This window comes from Moschus berezovskii, chromosome 19 (assembly GCF_049115385.1).
Source record: "Moschus berezovskii isolate FMDL1 chromosome 19, NW_MosBer_1.0, whole genome shotgun sequence".
In the NCBI taxonomy this organism is placed as follows: Eukaryota; Metazoa; Chordata; class Mammalia; order Artiodactyla; family Moschidae; genus Moschus; species Moschus berezovskii.
In genome coordinates this window covers 11515437-11539644 of record NC_142478.1, presented here as the reverse complement: position 1 = coordinate 11539644, position 24208 = coordinate 11515437, and positions in this window count along the sequence as shown.

Sequence of the window (24208 nt, the reverse complement as noted above, 5' to 3'; positions counted from 1 at the left end):
GGAATATGTGTGGCTTTTTTGGGGGTTAGGCGTGAAAATATTCTGGAATTGGATACTGGTGATGATTGTAAAACATTGTGAATATACTAAGAGTCACTGCATGCCTTAAAAAGGTTAAACTGGTGAATATAGATTATGTGTTTTATATCAATAAAATTTTTTTAAGTGATTAGAATGTTGTCTTGATTCATCTTTATGAAGGCAAGAAGAAACACACCTTTAAATGGTCATTACTTTGTAATTAGACTCTGAAATTCCTAGTTAGGTCTCTGATAAAATGATTCATTTAAGACTTTGCCCTCTAGTATATGGCGTGTAGGTTTGATCTCTGGTCAGAAAGCTAAGATCCCACACGCCTCACAGCCAAAAATAAAAAATAAAAAAGAACATAAAGCAGAAATGATATTGTAAAAAAAAAATGAATGAAGACATTAAAAATGGTCCACATAAAAAAAAATCTTTTTAAAAAGTCATTGTTGATAGTTCATAATGTACCCAAAGTCATGAGGACTATTTTCTAGTCAAGAGTTCCATCAGGAAAATAGACACATTTTAGATATTAGAAGTAGAGAAGGCATTAATATAAAGTACTTTATGAGTTTTAAAAAATGAAATATTGAAAAGACTAGGGTGAGGATACAGGAAAGCCATAACTATGTCTCTAGAATACCACTGGTTTCTATTGAATTAGGACTTCCCTGGTGGCTCAGACAGTAAAAGAATCTGCTGGCAATGCAGGAGACCTAGGTTAGATCCCTGGGTTGAGAAGATACACTGGAGAAAGGAATGGCAACCCACTCCAGTATTCTTGCCTGGAGAATCCCATGGACAGAATAGCCTGGTGGGCTATAGCCCATGGTCTTGCAACAAATCGGACATGACAGAGACTCCCACTTTTTATTGGATCAGGGAGTTACTTGGGACACCTAGGTCAGGAACTGTGGCAAATTTCAACCACATGTCCCAGTTTTCTGGAGTCTTTGGGCAGGCTGGGGGCTGCTACAAACCTCCTGGTTCCCATGGCCCAAGCTTCTGCCCAGAACTGAGCATCTGTCTTTACCAGAATGTAAATTGCAACTAGAATCCTGGTGGCAAGAGAATCTGAGAGATATAGTTTATAACTTTCAGGTCTTGTAAATAGGGAGAAGAAAGAAGTAGGGTTATATTGTAATCTCAAAAAAAAAAAAAAATCTGGTACATTTTCCTAGTGTTAACTGTAGTTAAAATATTTAAATCCTCACAAATGTGATTACTGAATTGTCAGATATTAACCTCAATCAATATGGATGCTAATTTCTCACAAGAGCTATGGAATTAATATAATTTAAGTCCATTTGGGAGCAAGTTTTCCTTTCACCAGTTCTTATTCTTCTAAAGGAAATTCCATTTTCCCCTAGCAGTGGACCACCAAGTCATCAAGCAGGTAGATGTTTCTAGAAGACAAAAACTGAAATGAAAGCTAGATTTCTTTAGTTCATTTCAAACCTGCTATGCAAGGTCTTTATTTTGTTCTGTTGTTTTGTCTTGATGATGATTGTTCTCAGTCTAAATTTCTGGAACAGCCTGACTAATCTGAATTATGTAGGAACCTGATATCTGAAAGAATAACAAATATATATGGAAGAGATGGGGGTTGAGTCAATATTCAAATATAATAATTGTTAGATGAATTCCCTAAAATGAATTTTGGTTTGGAAAGATTCACTTCCAGAATAGCTTAAGAGTTACTATTTTTATGATTTTCTTGAGATATATGTTAAATGAAATCAATTTACAATCTATTAAATTAAAAACTAAAAAATCAATCTCTTCACAACAGATATTGGAAGGCAGAATTATACTATTAATAGATTTTAGACAAAATTGGGACTGATTCTTTTAAGTTACAAACTGTAAAGATAATATAATTTCTGCATGGGTTCTCTTGACAATATAACCTAGTTATAGCTGTAGTATTTCCCTTATATTTGGAATAGAATGTTTCCAAATTATTTTGGACAAACTTTTAAAGGATGAGTTGGTTCCAGTTTACTTAGGCCATAAATAATAGAATGAGGAAAACTTATCTGCTTTGAACCATGGATCCTTAAATCAGCATGAGTGCTAGCTAATATTTAGAATTTTATTTTAGTCTCTTTGAAGAACCTAGGATAATATTTTGGCTTTTTTCCTCTACAGAATGACTTCATTGTTGGCTCATGAAGTAGGTGAAATAATGCTAATAATTCATTGAAGCTATTTTAATATAAATTTATTTGAATTGGAAAACATTTCAGGTAGATGAATTTCTTGTCACTAAACATGTAAGAGAAGTTTTGTGACATAGAGTAATGTTACTGATGTAGTATGTTTTTATCTTATACTCTCAAGACTTGTTACCACAGAGTAAATTGTCAAAAAAAAAAAGAAAAAGATCAAAAGAAAAGAACAATTATAAAAAATATTTCATGTGAAATGTTTACTGTTTTCATGTGAAAACATTAACATGTGAAAGTTACCTCAAAATGGATCATTAATTAATTAGAACATTTCACAAATAATTACCCACCTTGAAAATAAAAGCATTTTAAAGTCTATATCAAAGTTGAGAATTTAGATAGCTTATTATTTATATAATTAAAGAGTGGGAGATCCAACCAGTCCATTCTAAAGGAGATTAGTCCTGGGTGTTCATTGGTAGGACTGATGCTAAAGTTGAAACTCCAATACTTTGGCCACCTCGTGGGACGAGTTGACTCACTGGAAAAGACTCTGATGCTGGGAGGGATTGGGGGCGGGAGGAGAAGGGGACAACAGAGAATGAGATGGCTGGATGGCATCACCGTCTCGATGGATGTGAGTTTGAGTGAACTCTGGGAGCTGGTGATGGACAGGGAGGCCTGATGTGCTTTGATTCATGGGGTCTCAAAGCGTCAGACATGACTGAGCGACTGAACTGAACTGAACTGAACTGAAAGACTGTCATAGGAGTTTCTACATGGCAAGGATCTGAAACATTTGTTCACTATATTCCAATACTAGGCTAGGATGTTCAATAAGAAATGTGGTAACCAATTGTAAAGTATAAAAATTGTTAGTGGGTGCAGTGTCAATGAAAATATATCACTCAAGATCAAAATGATGTTTCTTGTAAAAATTTAAATTTCTAGAAAATTGTCATGTGTCAGTCTTCCAACAAATGGTAATCTTGCCTACTTTTACTTTACATTTAACATAACATTTCTTTCTAAAGCATAGACTCTGTTTTAATAAGGATTATGGATTATTACATCTTTGGATACTATGTACCATTTTCTCTCCCATGGCATCTATTATTTCTTTATGTAATCTTTATTATGGGGAGAAACAGATTAGTGAACAAGCAAAGACACATATCAGTTCAGTTCAGTTCAGTCACTCAGTCGTGACCGACTCTCCGCGACCCCATGAATCACAGCACGCCAGGCCTCCCTGTCCATCACCAACTCCCGGAGTACACTCAAACTCATGTCCACAGAGTCGGTGATGCCATCCAGCCATCTCATTCTCCGTCGTCCCCTTCTCCTCCCGCCCCCAACCTTTCCCAGCATCAGAGTCTTTTCCAGTGAGTCAACTCGTCGCATGAGGTGGCCAAAGTATTGCAGTTTCAGCTTTAGCATCAGTCCCTCCAATGAACATCCAGGATTGATCTCCTTTAGAATGGACTGGTTGGATCTCCTTGCAGTAAGGGACTCTCAAGAGTCTTCTCCAGCACCACAGTTCAAAAGCATCGATTCTTCGGCGATCAGCCTTCTTCACAGTCCAACTCTCACATCCATACATGACCACGGGAAAAACCATTGCCTTGACTAGACGGACCTTGGTTGGCAAAGTAATGTCTCTGCTTTTTAGTATACTATCAAGGTTGGTCATAACTTTCCTTCCAAGGAGCAAGCGTCTTTTAATTTCATGGCTGCAATCAGCATCTGCAGTGATTTTGGAGCCCAAAAAAACAAAGTCTGACACCGTTTCCACTGTTTTCCCATCTATTTCCCATGAAGTGATGGGACCAGGTGCCATGATCTTTGTTTTCTGAATGTTGAGCTTCAAGCCAACCTTTTCACTCTCCTCTTTCACTTTCATCAAGAGGCTTTTGAGTTCCTCTTCACTTTCTGCCATAAGGGTAGTGTCATCTGCATATCTGAGATTATTGATATTTCTCCCAGCAATCTTGATTCCAGCTTGTGCTTCTTCCAGCCCAGCGTTCCTCATGATGTACTCTGCATATAAGTTAAATAAGCAAGGTGACAATACACAACCTTGACGTACACCTTTTCCTATTTGGAACCAGTCTTTTGTTCCATGTCCAGTTCTAACAGTTGCTTCCTGACCTGCATACAGGTTTCTCAAGAGGCAGGTCAGGTGGTCTGGGATTCCCATCTCTTTCAGAATGTTCCATAGTTTATTGTGATCCACACAGTCAAAGGCTTTGGCATATCAATGAAGCAGAAACAGATGTTTTTCTGAAACTCTCTTGCTTTCTCCATGATCCAGTGTATGTTGGCAATTTGATCTCTGGTTTCTCTGCCTTTTCTAAAACCTGCTTGAACATCTGGGAGTTCACGGTTTACATACTGCTGAAGCCTGGCTTGGAGATAGCAAGTGTGAAAAAGAAGGAGAACTTCTGTATCCTCTTTCAGCATGAATGAATCACTAAGACTCATCATTAGTACCAATCCTTTTCAAAATTCTCGCTCAGAAGCTCTTGAGGATTGTGTGAGACTCTGCCTTGCTGGTAAGGTATTTCTTCCAGGAATATTCCTATCTTTTGACAACCCCTACTGTTAAAAGGAAACAATTTTGAAATTGAAAGACTATAGAATTTAGTCGAACACGTTCCTGACAATTTAGAAACTGTCATTAAATTTGACTACCTAGCCAGCACACAAACAAAAATAATGTGACAAGACAGGAATAGACAATGGAATTATTAAATATCAATCTGCCTTTTAGAAGATGGCTTGGAAATAATGTTTTGTCAGGTGTTAGAGCTAAATGAAATAAATCTTTTTCTACTTGAAATTGTCACTACTGCCCCTGCATACGTCACAGGACTTTGATGAGACTCAGTCATGAATCAGACTCAAAATTGAGAAAAACAGCATGACTATTTGGAAATGAATATAGAGAGAATGGGGGTCGCAGAAATATTAGGGAGAAATTTTAAAGAAAGCATTCAACAGTGTCAGTAGCTGCTGAGATGCCAAAGAAACAAAGAGCAAGCTGAAGACGCCCTTTTGGTTTGGTGACACGAAGACTGCTGATGACGAGGGGAAGACTGGCTGAGGATTAACGGAGGCCAGAGCACTGAGTCCGGAAGCGATGAAGAGGCGGAGATAGCAAAAGTCAAAAATGGCTTCTGAATGTTCGACAAATGAGAGGACAGATAGGAACGTCATCACAGCCCCTAATTCTTTGGCTTTTCTCCATTGAGAGCTGGGGTCTACATCCCGTCCCTATAACTGTTCATTCTAAGAATGCTTGACAAAAAATACGCTGTGCCAATTTCCGGAATGGAGCACAGCTTTGTGAGAAAACCAAAGCCATCCTGTCAGTTGGCATAGTGAGAGGTGATATGTGTACTGAGCCCTGCCTAAATGGCAGATTTGTGAACAAGATAAATGATTATGGTTCAAGCCATTAAGTTCGGGGATGGTTTGTTATGCAGTGATACAAGGCAGGTGTTTGTGCTGGAAGTGAAATGCTGCAGTAGCAAAGACCCCTCTGCCCCCCAAACCATTGAGTTTAGAATTGGATGGTTATCAGAAACTGGGAGGACATTGAGAAGCCTATTTGGAGAAGCCTAGATAATTCAAGAAGATAAAAAAGTAGTGGTTTCTTAAAGGTTAGTTGTAATATGGAATCTGTAACTATGCTGATGAATTTTGTACTCCATAATGTTAAAATTGACTAATTTGGGAACTTACCTGATGGCCTATTGGTTAGAATCCACTTTCCAGTGCAGGGGACGCAGGTTCAATCCCTGGTTGGGGAACTAATACCTCATGTGCTGTAGGGCAACCACGCTCACGCAGTGCAATTACTGAGCCCGCACGTATCACAGCTAGTGAGGCCACGTGCCACAGCTACGGAGTTGGTGCGCTCTGAAGCCTGTACCCCACAACTAGAGAGGAACCTATGAACCACAAGGAAGAGGCCAAGTGCTGCAGCTAAGACCCTATGCAGCCAAGCAAATAAATAAATGTTTAAAAAAATAAAACTTACTTATTCATCTTTATTTTTTTTGTAGTTTCTTTTTTTTTCCCAAAGTTTTCCATCTATTTTATTTTATCTTTTTTTTCAAAAACAATTTTAGGAATCTTTACTTATAAACAACCTTATCTTAAAATGGAGTAACTTTGGTTTTACAAGCAGCAAGCAAAGTACAGAAGCAAAAATGCATTACAGGAGCATTAAGCTCTACATTAGATCATAGTGTCTAATCTGAAATCACACCTGTAATATCATTTTTCAGGATATCTGGGAAATAGTTATTTCCCAGGATGTCTGAACCATAGCTACTCTATTTTGACTTTTAATTGTAAAAAAAAAAATTTTTTTAAATAGCCAAAGCAGATGTCACCATTAATGACGTCAGTGTTTTTCTAGGTATGAGAAGATGCAAGAATTGGAACTCATAAAACCTTTTTCTGAAAAGATCTAACTATCTGAAGGCCTGTTCTGCCAGTTTTTTTTTTTTTTCAGAGCACAGAGTGCCTCATTCCTGATTTTTACCCTGAACTTCTTTCAGGGGGTGTTGAAGGTCAGCAGCTTACAATGGTCATGATGTAATCTTTGTAGAGGCAGCTGGCAAGTACCAACTTCCAGTCAGCAGGATCCCTTCATAGCCACATATCTGACCATGTGACACCATTTCATGGCCATTGTGTCCTTCGGTGCTGGGAAGGCTCATTCCCAGATCTAGGGAAGTGATGGGCCACTCAGTGTGCTAAAATTGGACCAGGCCTTGCAAGTAGCAAAAGTCTCTGGACCACTGTCTTACTAGCCTCCTGGTCCAGGAAAATATTTCCTCTTGTTGCTTTTTCCCATACCCAGAGTCACATTATTACAATTATTGATTCATATGGAACTGTCAGTTCAACATTATATCACAGGCTCAGTGAAACAAGTGACATATAAAATAATATAGCCATAGCTAGCAGTTATTAGCAAAATATGAATTATAAGTCAAGAACTTTCATTAGATAAAGCCTGGTACACCCCAAGTCACCTGACTTCATTCATTAAATGATTATAGTCTGGTGTTAATCTCCTGGTTGTACATTATGGAGCATCCGACATTTATCTGAAGATTGGTTACTGAGATAAGCCTTAGAAACTAACCTAGACTGTCCTTTTTAATAACTTAATTAAATCTTTTAGCAGTATCACGTAACAAGGAACTGTCTCAGCAGTGAGTCTTAGTAAACACTAGACATTAACAAAACTAGAAACTTAATTTAACAATTTACAAAACTTAATATTCCATGATTTTTCATTATGGAGGCCCTGTAGCCAGGGAGGCTTTAACCCATCAAATAAAAAATGAGGTTTGTCAGGGAGCTGGGAAAAGCCAAGCAGCCATCTTGGATTTCCCATAGCCCTGACTCTGATTTCCAGCTATTGTTTTTAATTTTCCAATTTAGAAGCAGACTGTTGCCATGGTTTAAGGACATTAGGATGGCACAAGTCTAATAGAGTTTTTGTATAGGCAGAATGAGCTTTTACATGTCTACAAACCCGACAATTGGATTAATTTCTAAAACTAGCATAGGATCAGGCCTATGGTAGAAAAGCATTTGATTTATATGCAGAGGGCTAAGAAGTCAAGAAAACATTATAAATGAACATACGAATCAGGTCCAGCATCTTGGGCAAGCTGTCTACCTCTGATGTCGTCGTCTTCTCATCCTGGTGTAGTGTAGTTTCTTCTGAAAAAAGTTCTTCCATCCAGGTTGGAGACAGTCCTTTAAATTATGTCCTTTTTTTTTTTTTTTATTTTATTCCTGGTTGCAGGTCACAAGGCATCTGATCTTCATCCAAAGATAGATCACTGAGATATGCTTCAGAAACAAACCCTTATTCATCTTAAAAAGAGAAAAGTCAAGGAGAATACTAATGCAAACCTCAAGGGATAAGAACATTAGTGGAAGTCTTAAGGGCTTCACAATACTGCTGGTAATGTTTTAAAGTAAGTAAAATATTGAAAACTAGAAGAAAACTGACCCTTTTATAGTGGCAGAAATTTGCTAACTGTCATTTGCAGAAATATGTAAATAGGAGCACACTCACTGTATTCAATTACATACTAGCTCAGGGGATTTTCCAGGGTTGAAGTCCAGCCTGGCTTCCTCACATTATTTTTATAAAATTAAAGAGGAGAAAGATGAGCTAAAAAGGGAACTGCTAGATTTTGGAGAAAATTTGGAGGAAATATAAATGATTCAGGATATGCTAGTCTCAAAAATAAAAGTGTCTTATTCTCAGGGTCATTAGATGACAAAATATTCTCAAGTTAAAATATGGCTTCCACAAAAAGGTCTGATCCTTGAAGAGCCTCTAAACCCCTTCATTAAGACATTATGAAGATTTAGGACAATGCCTTACAGAAACTTTCCAACAGACAAAAGATTTTCTAAAAATGTTAAAGGCATGCTTCACAGACCCTCCCTATCGAACAATAGGGCCTCTAAGAATATTTAAGATATGGCTCATCAGTAGTGCATGATAGAGCAGGGTTTATCTCTAATACATTTTGGGTTGAATTTTTTTTTTCTGGTGGAGTGAACTGTAGCAATGTTTATAGAAAATCTGGAATGCAAAGTCAAGTGGGCTTTAGGAAGCATCACCATGAACAAAGCTAGTGGAGGTGATAGAATTCCAGTTGAGCTATTTCAAATCATGAAAGATGATGCTGTGAAAGTGCAGCACACAATATGCCAGCAAACTTGGAAAACTCAGCAGTGGCCACAGGACTGGAAAAGATCATTCCAATCCCAAATAAAGGCAATGCCAAAGAATGTTCAAACTACCACACAATTGCACTCATCTCACACACAAGTAAAGTTATGCTCAAAATTCTCCAAGCCAGGCTTCAACAAAACATAAACCATGAACTTCCAGATGTTCAAGCTGGATTTAGAAAAGGCAGAGAAAACAGAGATCAAATTGCCAACATCTGTGATATCATCAAAAAAGCAAGAGAGTTCCAGGAAAACATCTATTTCTGCTGTATTGACTATGCCAAAGCCTTTGACTGTGTGGATCACAATAAACTGTGGAAAATTCTGGAAGAGATGGGGATACCGGATCACCTGGCCTGCCTCCTGAGAAATCTGTATGCAGATCAGGAAGCAACAGTTAGAACTGGACATGGAACAACAGACTGGTTCCAAATAGGAAAAGGAGTATGTCAAGGATGTATATTGTCATCCTGGTTATTTAACTTATATGCAGAGTACATCATGAGAAATGCTAGGCTGGATGAAGCAAAGGCTGGAATCAAGATTGCTGTGAGAAATATCAATAACCTCAGATATACAGATGACACCACCCTTATGGTAGAAAGCAAGGAAGAACTAAAGAGCCTCTTGATGAAAGTGAAAGAGGAGAGTGAAAATGTTGACTTAAAACTCAACATTCATAAATGGATGTTGAATTTTGTTGAAGGCTTTCTCTGCATCTATTGAGATAATCATATGATTTTTATTTTTCAGTTTGTTAATGTGGTGTGTTACACAGATTGATTTGTGAATATTGAAGAATCCTTGCATTCCTGGGTTAAAGCCCACTTGGTCATGATGTATGATCTTCTTAATATGTTGTTGGATTCTGATTGCTAGAATTTTGTTAAGGATTTTTGCATCTATGTTCATCAGTGATATTGGACTGTAGTTTTCTTTTTTTGTGGGATCTTTACCAGGTTTTGAGATTAGGGTGATGGTGGCCTCATAGAATGAGTTTGGAAGTTTCCCTTCCTCAGCAATTGTCTGGAAGAGTTTGAGTAGAATAGGTGTTAGCTCTTCTCTAAATTTTTGGTAGAATTCAGCTCTGAAGCCGTCTGGACCTGGGTTTTGTTTGCTGGAAGGTTTTTTATTACAGTTTCTATTTCCGTGCTTGTGATGGGTCTGTTAAGATTTTCTATTTCTTCCTGGTTCAGTTTTGGAAAGTTGTACTTTTCTAAGAATTTGTCCATTTCTTCCAAGTTGTCAATTTTATTGCCATATAATTGCTGATAGTATTCTCTAATGATCCTTTGTATTTCTGTGTTGTCAATTGTGATCTCTCCATTTTCATTTCTAATTTTATTGATTTGGTTCTTCTCCCTTTGTTTCTTGATGAGTCTGGCTAGTGGTTTGTCAATTTTATTTACTCTCTCAAAGAACCAGCTTTTGGTTTTGTTGATTTTGCTATGGCCTCTTTTGTTTATTTTGCATTTATTTCCTCTCTAATTTTTAAGATTTCTTTCCTTCTACTAACCCTGGGGTTCTTCGTTTCTTCCTTTTCTAGTTTCTTTAGGTGTAGAGTTAGGTTATTTAGTTGACTTTTTTCTTGTTTCTTGAGGTGTGCCTGTGTTGCTGTGAACCTTCCCCTTAGCACTGCTTTTACAGTGTCCCAGAAGTTTTGGGTTGTCATGTTTTTATTTTCATTCATTTCTATGCATATTTTGATTTCTCTTTGATTTCTTCTATGATTTGTTCATTATTCAGCAGCATGTTGTTCAGCCTCCATATGTTGGCATTTTTAATAGTTTTTCTCCTGTAATTGAGATCTAATCTTACTGCATTGCCGTCAGAAAAGATGTTTGGAATGATTTCAATTTTTTTGAATTTACCAAGGCTAGATTTATGGCACAGGATGTGATCTATCCTGGAAAAGGTTCTGTGTGCACTTGAGAAATAGGTGAAATTCATTGTTTTGGGGTCAAATGTCCTATAGATATCTATTAGGTATAACTTGTCTATTGTATCATTTAAAGTTTGTGTTTCCTTGTTAATTTTCTGTTTAGTTGATCTATCCATAGGTGTAAGTGGGGTATTAAAATCTCCCACTATTATTGTGTTGTTGTTAATTTCCCCTTTCATACTTGTTATCCACATCCATTTATGATAAACCCTCCAGAAGATGGGAATAGAAGGAACATACCTCAATATAATAAAAGCTCTATATGACAAACCCACAGCAAACATTATCCTAAATGGTGAAAAACTGAAAGCATTTCCCCTAAAGTCAGGAACAAGACAAGGGCGCCCACTCTCACCACTACTATTGAACATAGTTCTGAAAGTTTTGGCTACAGCAATCAGAGCAGAAAAAGACATAGAAGCAATGCAAATTGGAAAAGAAGAAGTAAAACTTTCACTGTTTACTGATGACATGATCCTCTACACAGAAAACCCTAAAGACTCTACCAGAAAACTATTAGAGGTAATCAATGAATACAGTAAAGTTGCAGGATACAAGATCAACACACAGAAATCCCTTGCATTCCAATACACTAATAATGAGAAAATAGAAAGGGAAATTAAGGAAACTGTTGCAATGAAAAGAATTAAATACTTAGGAATATATCTACCTAAGGAAACAAAAGACCTGTACATAGAGAACTATAAAACAATGGTGAAAGAAATCAGAGAGGACACTAATAGATGGAGAAATATACTGTGTTTGTGGATTGGAAGAATAAATATTGTGAAAATGAGTATACTACCCAAAGTAATTTATACATTTAATGCAATCCCTATAAAGCTACCAACGATATTTTTCACAGAGCTAGAACAAATAATCTCACAATTTGTATGGAAATACAAAAAACCTTGAATAGCCAAAACAATCTTGAAGAAGAAGAATGGAACTGGGGGAATCAACCAGCCGGACTTCAGGCTCTACTACAAAGCCACAGTCATCAAGACAGTATGGTACTGGCATAAAGACAGAAATATAGACCAATGGAACAAAATAGAAAGCCCAGAGATAAATCCACGCACTTATGGACACCATATCTTTGACAAAGGAGGCAAGAATATAAAATGGAGAAAAGACAGTCTCTTTAACAAGTGGTGCTGGGAAAACTGGTCAGCCACTTGTAAAACAATGAAACTAGAACACTTCCTAACACCATACACAAAAATAAACTCAAAATGGATTAAAGATCTAAATGTAAGACCAGAAACTATAAAACTCCTAGAGCAGAACATAGGCAAAACACTCTCTGACATATATCACAGCAGGATCCTCCAAGACCCATCTCCCAGAATATTGGAAATAAAAGCAAAAATAAACAAATGGGACCTAATTAAAATCAAAAGTTTCTGCAAAGCAAAGGAAACTATAAGCAAGGTGAAAAGGCAGTCTTAAGAATGGGAGAAAATAATAGCAAATGAAACAACTGACAAAGAATTAATATCTAAAATATACAAGCAACTCCTTTATCTCAATTCCAGAAAAATAAATGACCCAATCAAAAAATGGGCCAAAGAATTAAACAGACATTTCTCCGAAGAAGACATACAGATGGCTAACAAACACACGAAAAAATGCTCAACATCCCTCATAATCAGAGAAATGCAAATCAAAACCACAATGAGATACCATTTCACACCAGTCAGAATGGCTGCTATCCAAAAGTCTACATGCAATAAATGCTGGAGAGGGTGTGGAGAGAAGGGAACCCTCTTACACTGTTGGTGGGAATGCAAACTGTTATAGCCACTATGGAGAACAATGTGGAGATTCCTTAAAAAACTGGAAATAGCACTGCCATATGATCCAGCAATCACACTCCTGGGCATACACGCTGAGGTAAACAGAATTGAAAGAGACACATGTACTCCAATGTTCATTGCAGCACTGTTTATAATAGCCAGGACATGGAAGCAACCTAGATGTCCATCTGCAGACGAATGGATAAGAGAGCCTTGGTACATATACACAATGGAGTATTACTCAGCCATTAAAAAGAATGCATTTGAATCAGTTCTAATGAGGTGGATGAAACTGGAGCCTATTATACAGAGTGAAGTAAGCCAGAAAGAAAAACACCAATACATTATACTAACGCATATATATGGAATTTAGAAATATGGAAATGACAACCCTGTATATGAGACAGCAAAAGAGACACAGATGTATCGAACAGTCTTTGGGACTCTGTGGGAGAGGGTGAGGGTGGGATGATTTGGGAGAATGGCATTGAAACATGTATATTATCATACGTGAAACGAATCGCCAGTTCAGGGTCTATGCATGTTACAGGATGCTCGGGACTGGTGTGCGGTGATGACCCAGAGGGAGGATAAGGGGAGGAGGGAGGTGGGAGGAGGGTTCAGGAAGATGAACTCATGTACACCTGGGGCAGATTCATGTATGGCAAAACCAACCAATATAATATTGTAAAATAATTAGCCCTCCAATAAAAAAAAACTCAACATTCAGAAAACTAAGATCATGGCATCTGGTCCCATCTCTTCATGACAAATAAATGGGGAAACAATGGAAACAGTGACAGACTTTATTTTGGGGGCTCCAAAATCACTGCAAGACAGTAATTGCAGCCATGAAATTAAAAGACACTTGCTCCTTTGAAGGAAAGTTATGACCAACCTAGACAGCAAAAAGCAGAGACATTACTTTGTCAACAAAGGTCTGTCTAGTCAAGGCTATGGTTTTTCCAGTGGTCATGTATGGATGTGAGAGTTGGACTGTGAAGAAAGCTGATCGCTGAAGAATTGATGCTTTGGAACTGTGGTGTTGGAGAAGACTCTTGAGAGCTCCTTGGACAGCAAGGAGGTCCAACCAGTCCATTCTAAAGGAGATCAATCCTGGGTGTTCATTGGAAGGACTGATGCTAAAGCTGAAACTCCAATACTTTGGCCACCTCATGTGATGAGTTGACTCATTGGAAAAGACTCTGATGCTGGGAGGGACTGGGGGAAGGAGGAGAAGGGGACAACAGAGGATGAGATGGCTGGATGATATTACCGACTTGATGGACATGAGTTTGAGTGTACTCCGGGAGTTGGTGATGGACAGGGAGGCCTGGCGTGCTGCGATTCATGGGGTCACAAAGAGTCGGACACGACTGAGCTACTGAACTGAATTGAACAGTATGGTTATGAAATTTTTGGTATACATCCTAGTAAACATATGCTTACATTTCTAATTAGTATATACCTGTTAGATTTATAATTTTATTCTACCCTACTTAAAAACTAGTAAGTTAGCATATGACTCTGTACTGGATGCTACCAGAAAACAAATAACTGAATCAGAAGCAAATAATTTATTTCTCATGACACAGCAAGCAAAATAGATATTACTATATTTGTGTCACTTTCCTTTCCTCCCCAGTAACACTAGTCCCCAAATCTCATGTGAATGAGGCAGAAGCCCAAGCTGAATGCCTGTACGCATGAGTGCATGTTAAGTAGGAGTGGTAATAGCAAGCTTCTTTTTCTTCTAGATCAAGTAGCAAGCTTTCAAAACTTTATCATCAAATACAATGCCTGCTCTATGTTATTACCATTTCTAATATTATTATTGTTAGAAAGTAAAAGTGAAGTTTCTCAGTCATGTCCAACTCTTTGGGACCCCATGGACTATAGCCTACCAGGTTCCTCTGTCCATGGGATTTTCCTGGCAAGAGTACTGGAGTGGGTTGCCATTTCCTTCTCCAGGAGATCTTGCTGACCCAGGGAGTAAACCCAGGTCTCCTGCATTGCAGGCAGACACTTTACCTTCTGAACCACCAGGGAAGCCACCATTATTATTGTTGTTGTTGTTATTGAAACATAATTTAAATATTATATAGATGTTTTCACAAATGTACACAGACCTCAGTAAGTCCCTGTGGTAGACACAATTCCGAGGTCGCCCCCAAGTTTTCCATCCTCTAGGACACACGCCTTCTATTATTCCCTCTCCCTGAGACAGAGTGAGTCCTATGAATATATTAGGATATCACTCCCTTGATTATGTTATATTTCTATAGCCAAAGAGATTTCACAGATTTAATTAATGTCCCGTACAAGTTTGCTCCCATCATAAGGGAGATTATCCTGAGACAACTTTACCTAGTCAGATAACCATAAAGAAAGAAGCAGCAGCAGTAGACACTCTTGTTCTGGTCCATAAAAAGGTAATTAGTCATATTGTGGACTGCCTTTTGAGGGAGTCATGAAGCTAGAACCTGAGGCTGACTCAGTTCAGTTCAGTTCAGTTCAGTCGCTCAGTCGTGTCCGACTCTCCGCGACCCCATGAATCACAGCACGCCAGGCCTCCCTGTCCATCACCAACTCCCGGAGTTCACTCAAACTCATGTCCACAGAATCGGTGATGCCATCCAGCCATCTCATTCTCCGTCGTCCCCTTCTCCTCCCGCCCCCAACCTTTCCCAGCATCAGAGGCTGACTCTTAGACATTAATGATGATTCCTGGCTTAAAGTCAGTGAGACACTGGAACCTTAGTTCTATGGGTGCAAAGAACTGAACTCTTTGAACATCCCAGGAACTTAGAAAAGGGCTTGGGACTTCAGATGAGATGTCAGCTCCAGCTAACATCTTGACTTCAGCCTCCTGTGACCCAGAGTAGAGCGCCCGTTATGCCAAGCCCAAATATCTGACTTACAGAAACTGTGAGATAATAAATGGATGTTGTTTAAGCCACACACTTTATGGTAACTTGCTATGCAGCACTAGACAACTACTACATTCCCTTCTGCTGTTTTTCCAGGTAATTTTCATATCCTAGAGGGTGTTCTGCCATCTATGGGGTTCGCACAGAGTCAGACACGACTGAAGTGACTTAGCAGCAGCACAGGGTGTTCTGATTTTAATCACTATATCTTCGTCTTATCTTTTCTAGAATTTCATAAAATTGCTATGTATGTATATATATATATATATATATTATGAGTCTTTTTGCTTCAAATTTAGGTTATATCAGTAGTTTGTTCTTTTTACTGCTAAATATTCTATTATGTGAATACACTGAAATTTGATGATTTATTTACCTAATTTTGATGTTTGGGGTGTTTTCAGCTTGGGGATAATATGAATAAAGCTGCTGTTTTGAACATTCTTGCCCATAAATCGGAGAAGGCAATGGCAAGCCACTCCAGTACTGTTGCCTGGAAAATCCCACGGATGGAGGAGCCTGGTAGACTGCAGTCTGTGGGGTCTCTAAGGGTTGGACACGACTGACCAACTGCACTTTCACTTTTCACTTTCACACATTGGAGAAGGAAATGGCAACCCATTCCAGTGTTCCTGGAGAATCCCAGGGACAGGGGACCCTGGTGGGCTTCTGTCTATGGGGTCACACAGAGTCGGACACGACTGAAGTGACGCCGCCGCCGCAGCAGCAGCAGCAGCAGCCCATAAATCTGGATCTGTGCTTCATTTCTCTGAACTAATTGCCTACAGTAAAATTGTTGAGTCATATGGCAGGTGGATGTGTATATGATATCGCCAGATTGTTTTCCAAAGGATTATATTATTTTTCACTCCCGCCAGCAAAGTACAATCATGCCAATTCCTCTACATCCTGCCAACACTTATTATTGCCAGTCTTTTTAATAGACTCTGGAGTAAGACTACCAGAATCTGAGCCCTGGTGTCAAACACTTACTGTATGACTTTGAACAGGTTATTTTCTGTACCTCAGTCTTCTTTTTTTTTTTAAGTTATTTTTAATTAGAGGATAACTGCTTTACAACATTGCATTAGTTTCTGCCATAAATGAACTGGAATCAGCCATAAGTGTACATATGTCCCCTCCCTCTTGAATCTCCTTCCCACCTCCTCCCCCATCGCAGCCCTCTGGATTGTCACAAAGCACTGGGTTTGAGCTCCCTGCGTCCTATAGCAAGTTCCTACTGGGTAACTGTTTTACATAAGGTGATGTATATGTTTCTATGATATTCGCTTGGTTTATCCCACCCTTTCCTGCCTCCACTGTGTCCACAAGTCTGTTCTCTAAGTCTGTGTCTCCGTTACTGCCCTGCAGATAAGCTCATCAGTATAATGTTTCTAGATTCCTTATACATGCATTAATAAACAGCTTTTGTTTTTCTCTTTCTGACATACTTCACTCGTATAATGGGCTCGAGGTTCATCCACCTCATATTAGAACTGATTCAAATGTGCTCCTTTTAATGGCTGAGTAATATTCCATTGTGTATATGTACCACAGCTTCCTTATCCATTCATCTGTTGTGGACATCTAGGTTGCTTTCATGTCCTAGCTGTTGTAAATAGTGCTGCAGTGAACATTGGGGTACATGTGTCTTTTTCAATTACGGTTTACATAGGGTATATGACCAGTAGTGGGATTGTTGGATCATATGATATTAGATGTCAAGCTCTAGGTTTCATTACTAGTTTTATAACAAATCTCCATACTGTCCTCTGTGGCTGTATCAATTTACATCCCAATAAGGCAAGAGGATTCCCTTTTCTCCATACCCTCTCCAGGATTTATTGTTTGTAGATTTTCTTGATGATGGCCATTCTGACTGGTATGAGCAATACCTCATTGTAGTTTTGATTTACATTTATCTAATAATGAGTTTTCATGTTATTGATGTGAGAGTTGGACTGTGAAGAAAGCTGATCGCCGAAGAATTGATGCTTTTGAACTGTGGTGCTGGAGAAGACTCTTGAGAGTCCCTTGCACTGCAAGGAGATCCAACCAGTCCATTCTAAAGGAGATCAATCCTGGGTGTTCATTGGAAGGACTGATGCTAAAGCTGAAACTCCAATACTTTGGCCACCTCATGCGACAAGTTGACTCACTGGAAAAGACTCTGATGCTGGGAGGGACTGGGGGCAGGAGGAGAAGGGGACGACAGAGAATGAGATGGCTGGATGGCATCACTGACTCGATAGACATGAGTTTGAGTGAACTCCGGGAGTTGGTGATGGACACGGAGGCCTGGCGTGCTGTGATTCATGGGGTCGCAAAGAGTCGGACACGACTGAGCAACTGAACTGAACTGAATAATGAGTGATGTTGATCACCTTTTCTTGTGTTTATTAGTCATCTGTGTGTCTTCTTTGAAGAAATGTCTGCTTAGGTCTCCTGTCCATTTTTTTATTGGATGTTTGTTTCTCCTGATACTGACCTGCATGAGCTGCTTGTATATTTTGGAGATTAATCTTTTGTCAGTTGTTCCATTTACTATCATTTTCTCCCATTCTGAAGGAGAATGTCTTTTCAACCTTGTTTACAGTTTCCTTTGCTGTGCAAAAGCTTTTAAATATAACCAGGTCCCATTTGTTTATTTTTGGTTTTATTTCCCTTACTCTAGGAGGTGGGTCATAGAGAATCTCACTGTGATTTGTGTCAAAGAGGGTTATACCTATGTTTTCCTCTAAGAGTTTGATAGTTTCTGGTCTGACATTTAGATCATTAGTTCATTTCGAGTTTGTCTTTGTGTATGATGTTAGGAAGCATTCTAATTTCATTCTTTTACATGGAGCTGTCCAGTTTTCCCAAACTGGGAATGTTAGTATCTGATCCATAGTCCAGGAGCACCAGATCCCCTTGGGTTTTGCCAGTGGCTTAGTGGTAAAGAATCTGCCTGGGAGACCCAGGTTCGATCCCTGGGTCAGGAAGATCCCTTGGAGAAGGGAACGGCAAACCATTCCATATTCTTGCCTAGAGAATTCCATGGACAGATGGGCCTAGCAGGCTACGGTCCATGTGGTTGCAAAGAGTCAGACATGACTGAATGACTAACACACACTCACTCACACACACACACACTCACTCACACAGTAGTAAAGAATCCACTGTAATGTAGAAGACACAGGAGACACAGGTTCAGTCTCTGGTTTGGGAAGGTCCCCTGGAGGAGGGCATGCAACCCAGACCAGTATTCTTGCCTGGAGAATCCCATGGATAGAGAAGCCCGGTGGGCTACAGCCTATATAGGCTTGCAAAGAGTTCAACAGTAGTGAAGCAAATGAGCATGCACTGATCCATGTTCATTAAAAGTTGTTTTAATGACTAAAAGAGTTTATATATGCAACATCCTGAGGATTGTGCTTGACATCTAATATCATATAAACTAAAATTATTGTTATTTATGATTTTGAACTTGTATTCATAATGAAAATTGTTCTATAATTTTCCTTTCTTGTACTCACCTTTTAAGAGCTTTGCTGACAATAAATTAGTAGTAATATTATGTTCTTACTTTTTCTATTCTCTAGCAAATTTTATAAAATATTCCATTCAGTTCAGTCACTCAGTCATGTCCGACTCTTTCAGTTCAGTTCAGTTCAGTTCAGTCGCTCAGTCGTGTCCGACTCTCCGCGACCCCATGAATCACAGCACGCCAGGCCTCCCTGTCCATCACCAACTCCCGGAGTACACTCAAACTCATGTCCACAGAGTCGGTGATGCCATCCAGCCATCTCATTCTCCGTCGTCCCCTTCTCCTCCCGCCCCCAACCTTTCCCAGCATCAGAGTCTTTTCCAGTGAGTCAACTCGTCTCATGAGGTGGCCAAAGTATTGGAGTTTCAGCTTTAGCATCAGTCCCTCCAATGAACATCCAGGATTGATCTCCTTTAGAATGGACTGGTTGGATCTCCTTGCAGTATAAGGGACTCTCAAGAGTCTTCTCCAACACCACAGTTCAAAAGCATCGATTCTTCGGCGATCAGCTTTCTTCACAGTCCAACTCTCACATCCATACATGACCACGGGAAAAACCATTGCCTTGACTAGACGGACCTTGGTCGGCAAAGTAATGTCTCTGCTTTTTAATATACTATCAAGGTTGGTCATAACTTTCCTTCCAAGGAGCAAGCGTCTTTTAATTTCATGGCTGCAATCAGCATCTGCAGTGATTTTGGAGCCCAAAAAAACAAAGTCTGACACTGTTTCCACTGTTTTCCATCTATTTCCCATGAAGTGATGGGACCAGATGCCATGATCTTTGTTTTCTGAATGTTGAGCTTCAAGCCAACCTTTTCACTCTCCTCTTTCACTTTCATCAAGAGGCTTTTGAGTTCCTCTTCACTTTCTGCCATAAGGGTAGTGTCATCTGCATATCTGAGGTTATTGATATTTCTCCCGGCAATCTTGATTCCAGCTTGTGCTTCTTCCAGCCCAGCGTTCCTCATGATGTACTCTGCATATAAGTTAAATAAGCAACTCTTTGCAACCCCATAAATCACAGCACGCCAGGCCTCCGTGTCCATCACCAACTCCCGGAGTTCACTCAGACTCATGTACATCGAGTCGGTGATGCCATCCAGCCATCTCATTCTCTGTCGTCCCCTTATCCTCCTGCCCCCAATCCCTCCCAGCATCAGGATCTTTTCAAATGAGTCAGCTCTTTGCATGAGGTGGCCAAAGTGTTGGGTTTCCGCTTCAGCATCAGTCCTTCCAATGAACACCCAGGATTGATCTCCTTTAGAATGGACTGGTTGGATCTCCTTGCAGTGTAAGGGACTCTCAAGAGTCTTCTCCAACACCACAGTTCAAAAGCATCAATTCCTTGGTGCTCAGCTTTCTTCACAGTCCAACTCTCACATCCATACATGACCACGGGAAAAACCATAGCCTTGACTAGACGGAATTTGGTTGGCAAAATAATGTCTCTGCTTTTGAATATGCTATCTAAGTTGATCATAACTTTCCTTCCAAGGAGTAAGCGTCTTTTAATTTCATGGCTGCAATCAGCATCTGCAGTGATTTTGGAGCCCCCAAAAATAAAGTCTGACACTGTTTCCACTGTTTCTCTGTTTCCCATGAAGTGATGGGACCAGATGCCATGATCTTTGTTTTCTGAATGTTGAGCTTCAAGCCAACTTTTTCACTCTCCTCTTTCACTTCCATCAAGAGGCTTTTTAGTTCATCTTCACTTTCTGCCATAAGGGTGGTGTCATCTGCATATCTGAGGTTATTGATATTTCTAAATTTTGTTTGGTAAAGCTCAGCCATAGAGTTTTGTGAGAACTGTGTTTCATTTTGAGAAGAATTTTAACTCCTGATTCTATTCCTTTATTGTCATGAGAAAAATCTAATTTTCCATTTTTGTTGGTATAAGATTGATAAATTATATTTTTCCAGAAATCTATCAAATGTATCTAATTACTCATATTCATTGGTTAATTTTTTCAATGGTTTTTAAATTTTTGCTGCATGTGTAAGTATGAACTCAATTGTTTCCTAATATTTCTTACTTTTCTTTTTTTAATTTTTTGGTCTTGCCATCATTTTGTCTGTTCTTTCAAACTCAGCTGTTAACTGTGTTGATCTGCCCCACTGTATCTTTATTTTCCTTGCCATTCATTTATGCTTTTAAAATTTGCTTTTTCCCATTCTTAGCAGGAATAGGAAATTCTTTTCTAGCTTCTTAATTTTGATGTTTGAGTCTTTAATTCTCAGCCTTTCTTTTAAATGTGTTAGCATTTAAATCTAAATTAACATTCCCTCTATGCACACTTGGAGAAGGAAATGGCAATCCATGTCAGGATTCTTGCCTGGAGAGTTCCATGGATGGAGGAACTGTGGGGTTGCAAAGAGTTGGACACAACTGCGTGACTAACACACTATGAGCACTGGGCTACCCTCGTAGCTCGGCTGGCAAAGAATGCACCTGTGAAACAGGAGAGCCTGGTTTGATCCTGGGTCAGGAAGATCTGATGGGAAAGGATAGGCTACCCACTCCAGTATTTTGGAGTTTTCCTACTGGCTCAACCAGTAAAGAATCTGCCTGCAACGCAGGAGACCTGGGCTCAATCCCTGGGTTGGGAAGATCCCCTGGAGAAGGGAACGGCTATCTAGTATTCTGGCCTGGAGATTTCCATGGACTGTATAGCTCATGGGGTTGCGAAGAGTCAGACACGACTGATGCACTTTCACTTCACTGTGCACACTACTCGCTGCACCCCAGAAGGTTTGGTATGAATTGTTTTCATTAAAACTTAGGGCTAAATATTGACCAGTTTCCACTATTGTTTATTTTTTAAATGTGTTGTACACATACATGTGTTTTTCTAAATTCCAATATGACATCTTTTCTCATCATCATTTTTGTTATTGAATTTTATCAAATGATTTTCTGCATTTGTGACAACATATGATAAAAAGAAAATAGTATTATGTATCTTTATTTTGACAATAAGGTGAATTTTATACTTGTTTGTCACATGGTGGAACATTTATTGAAACAGATTTATTACCTAGTTTATGGTCAAGTTTCCTAAGTATGTTTCCTACATATGTTTGAAAAATTATATGTTTATTTGTGGAATATAGTATTTTATATATGTATTGATTGATTTTGCTAATCAAACTTTTCAAAATCGTGATCTTTCTGATTGTTTCCTGTCTGCCTGATCTATTAATTATTGAACATTAATTCTTTTACTCACTTGTGAACGTGTGAGTGTTAGTCTCTCAGCCATTTCCAACTCTTTGTGACCCCATGGATTGTAGCCTCTGTCCATGGAATTCTTACCTGTGGTCAATTATAATTTGAATGAAGTAACAAGCAATTATTATGGAAATTGTAGCTTTGTAAAACTGAAACTCTTATTTGTAATTTTTTTAACCTGTTTTGAGACTATATCACTAGTTTCATACAATTGTATCTTTCTGGTATTGAACTTATCAATATATGGTGATCTTTTTTGTCATTTGTAAACTTTTTATACTTGTTTCTTTTTTCTGTTACTTATAAAACTACATTAGCTTCTTTTGGTTAGTATTTATCTCTTGTACCTTTTTTATATTTCATCTTCAAAAATTGCACATTTCCATTTTGTAGGAGTACTTAACTAAAAAGTCTAACCTGACAATCTTTGTCTTTAAAAGTTAAAAATTTAGTCTATTTATGTTATTATTAATACTTTCCAATGTGTTTATTTCTACCCTGTTATTTTGTGATTTTCATTTTGTTTTTCTATAACTAAGGAAGATTGTCTTTGAATAATATAATTTTCCTCTTCTCGCTACTATCTATTTATAGACAATAAAGAAATCTTTCTAGGCTACTTTTTAAATAACTTCTTCTAACTTCTCACCCAATTTTTTAATTCCCTTTTTAACTGAGTTTAATATATGACTTAACCTATCCATTAAGTTTAAAATTATAATTGCTGCTTTTGTGAATAGAAGCTCTTTCTGATTGTTTTCCAAATTTCCTCAAAAAGTTTCATATGCCCTTTTTCTTTGTTTATATACTTAATCTCTTTTATTATTTCAAATTTATTAATGCTATTTAATCTTTTTCTGTCTTGAAATTTAAAATTATCATGGATAATTGTATATGATTGCTTGTTTTCATGACTTTGAACTTGTGTTCCTTGGGACATTTCATTTATAGAATTCTTTGAGGCCTAGTCTGAGGTGCATTTTCTACAGAGGAATTGAGTTTGTTTCTGCTTATTCCTAGGAGCGCCACTAATCTGGATTCACTTTGCATGAGTCGGCATGAATGTGTGCCATAGACTCACAGGATAGGAGTATTGTGTTGTGATAGCTCCAAGGGGAATTTTTTGTGTTCTTCTGATAACATAATCAATAGAAGAACGATTCTTGTATCCACTTCTGCTAGGCACCCTGACACTGCCCACATAACGTTTGGGACTGAGGTTTCTGTAAGGCAGTTGTATTAGACTCCCTGTTAGTGTGCAGCCATAGGCTGCATGTTGAGTTTCTCCCATATGCTGTAACCAGTGAAATTAAGACTCAAGGTCACCAGGGTTTGGCAAGCATCATCAGAGTGGCTTTGGCACTGGCTTACCTCTCAGAGTTCCATCTTTCACTTCATTTTTTGACCTCTGTTGATTCCAACCTTTCGTTTTTCTCCTACCTCTGTTATGTACTAAAATTTTATATTTAAAAAAGTTTTAATTTTGCCCAGTTTATCAGTAATTTTCTGAAGTATGTTTTTTTTTTTTCCAGAGTATCCAGTCTACCTTACTAGTAGAAATAGAAAATAGCTATATCTTTTAAAATGTTTATAGAATCTGCCCCTTTTCCCTGTCCTACCTACAATATCTGAAGTTCACCCCTCAGCTGGGTTCTTACCTCGGTCCTAGTTTCACTCTCCTTCACAGTGTGGTACTGTCAGATTTTTATGGAGTATTTTTTGGGCTTGGTATAAGATCCAAATTCCTTGGCAAAAACAGAGAAGGAATGGCAGATAAGATGTAACTTAAACTGTGCTT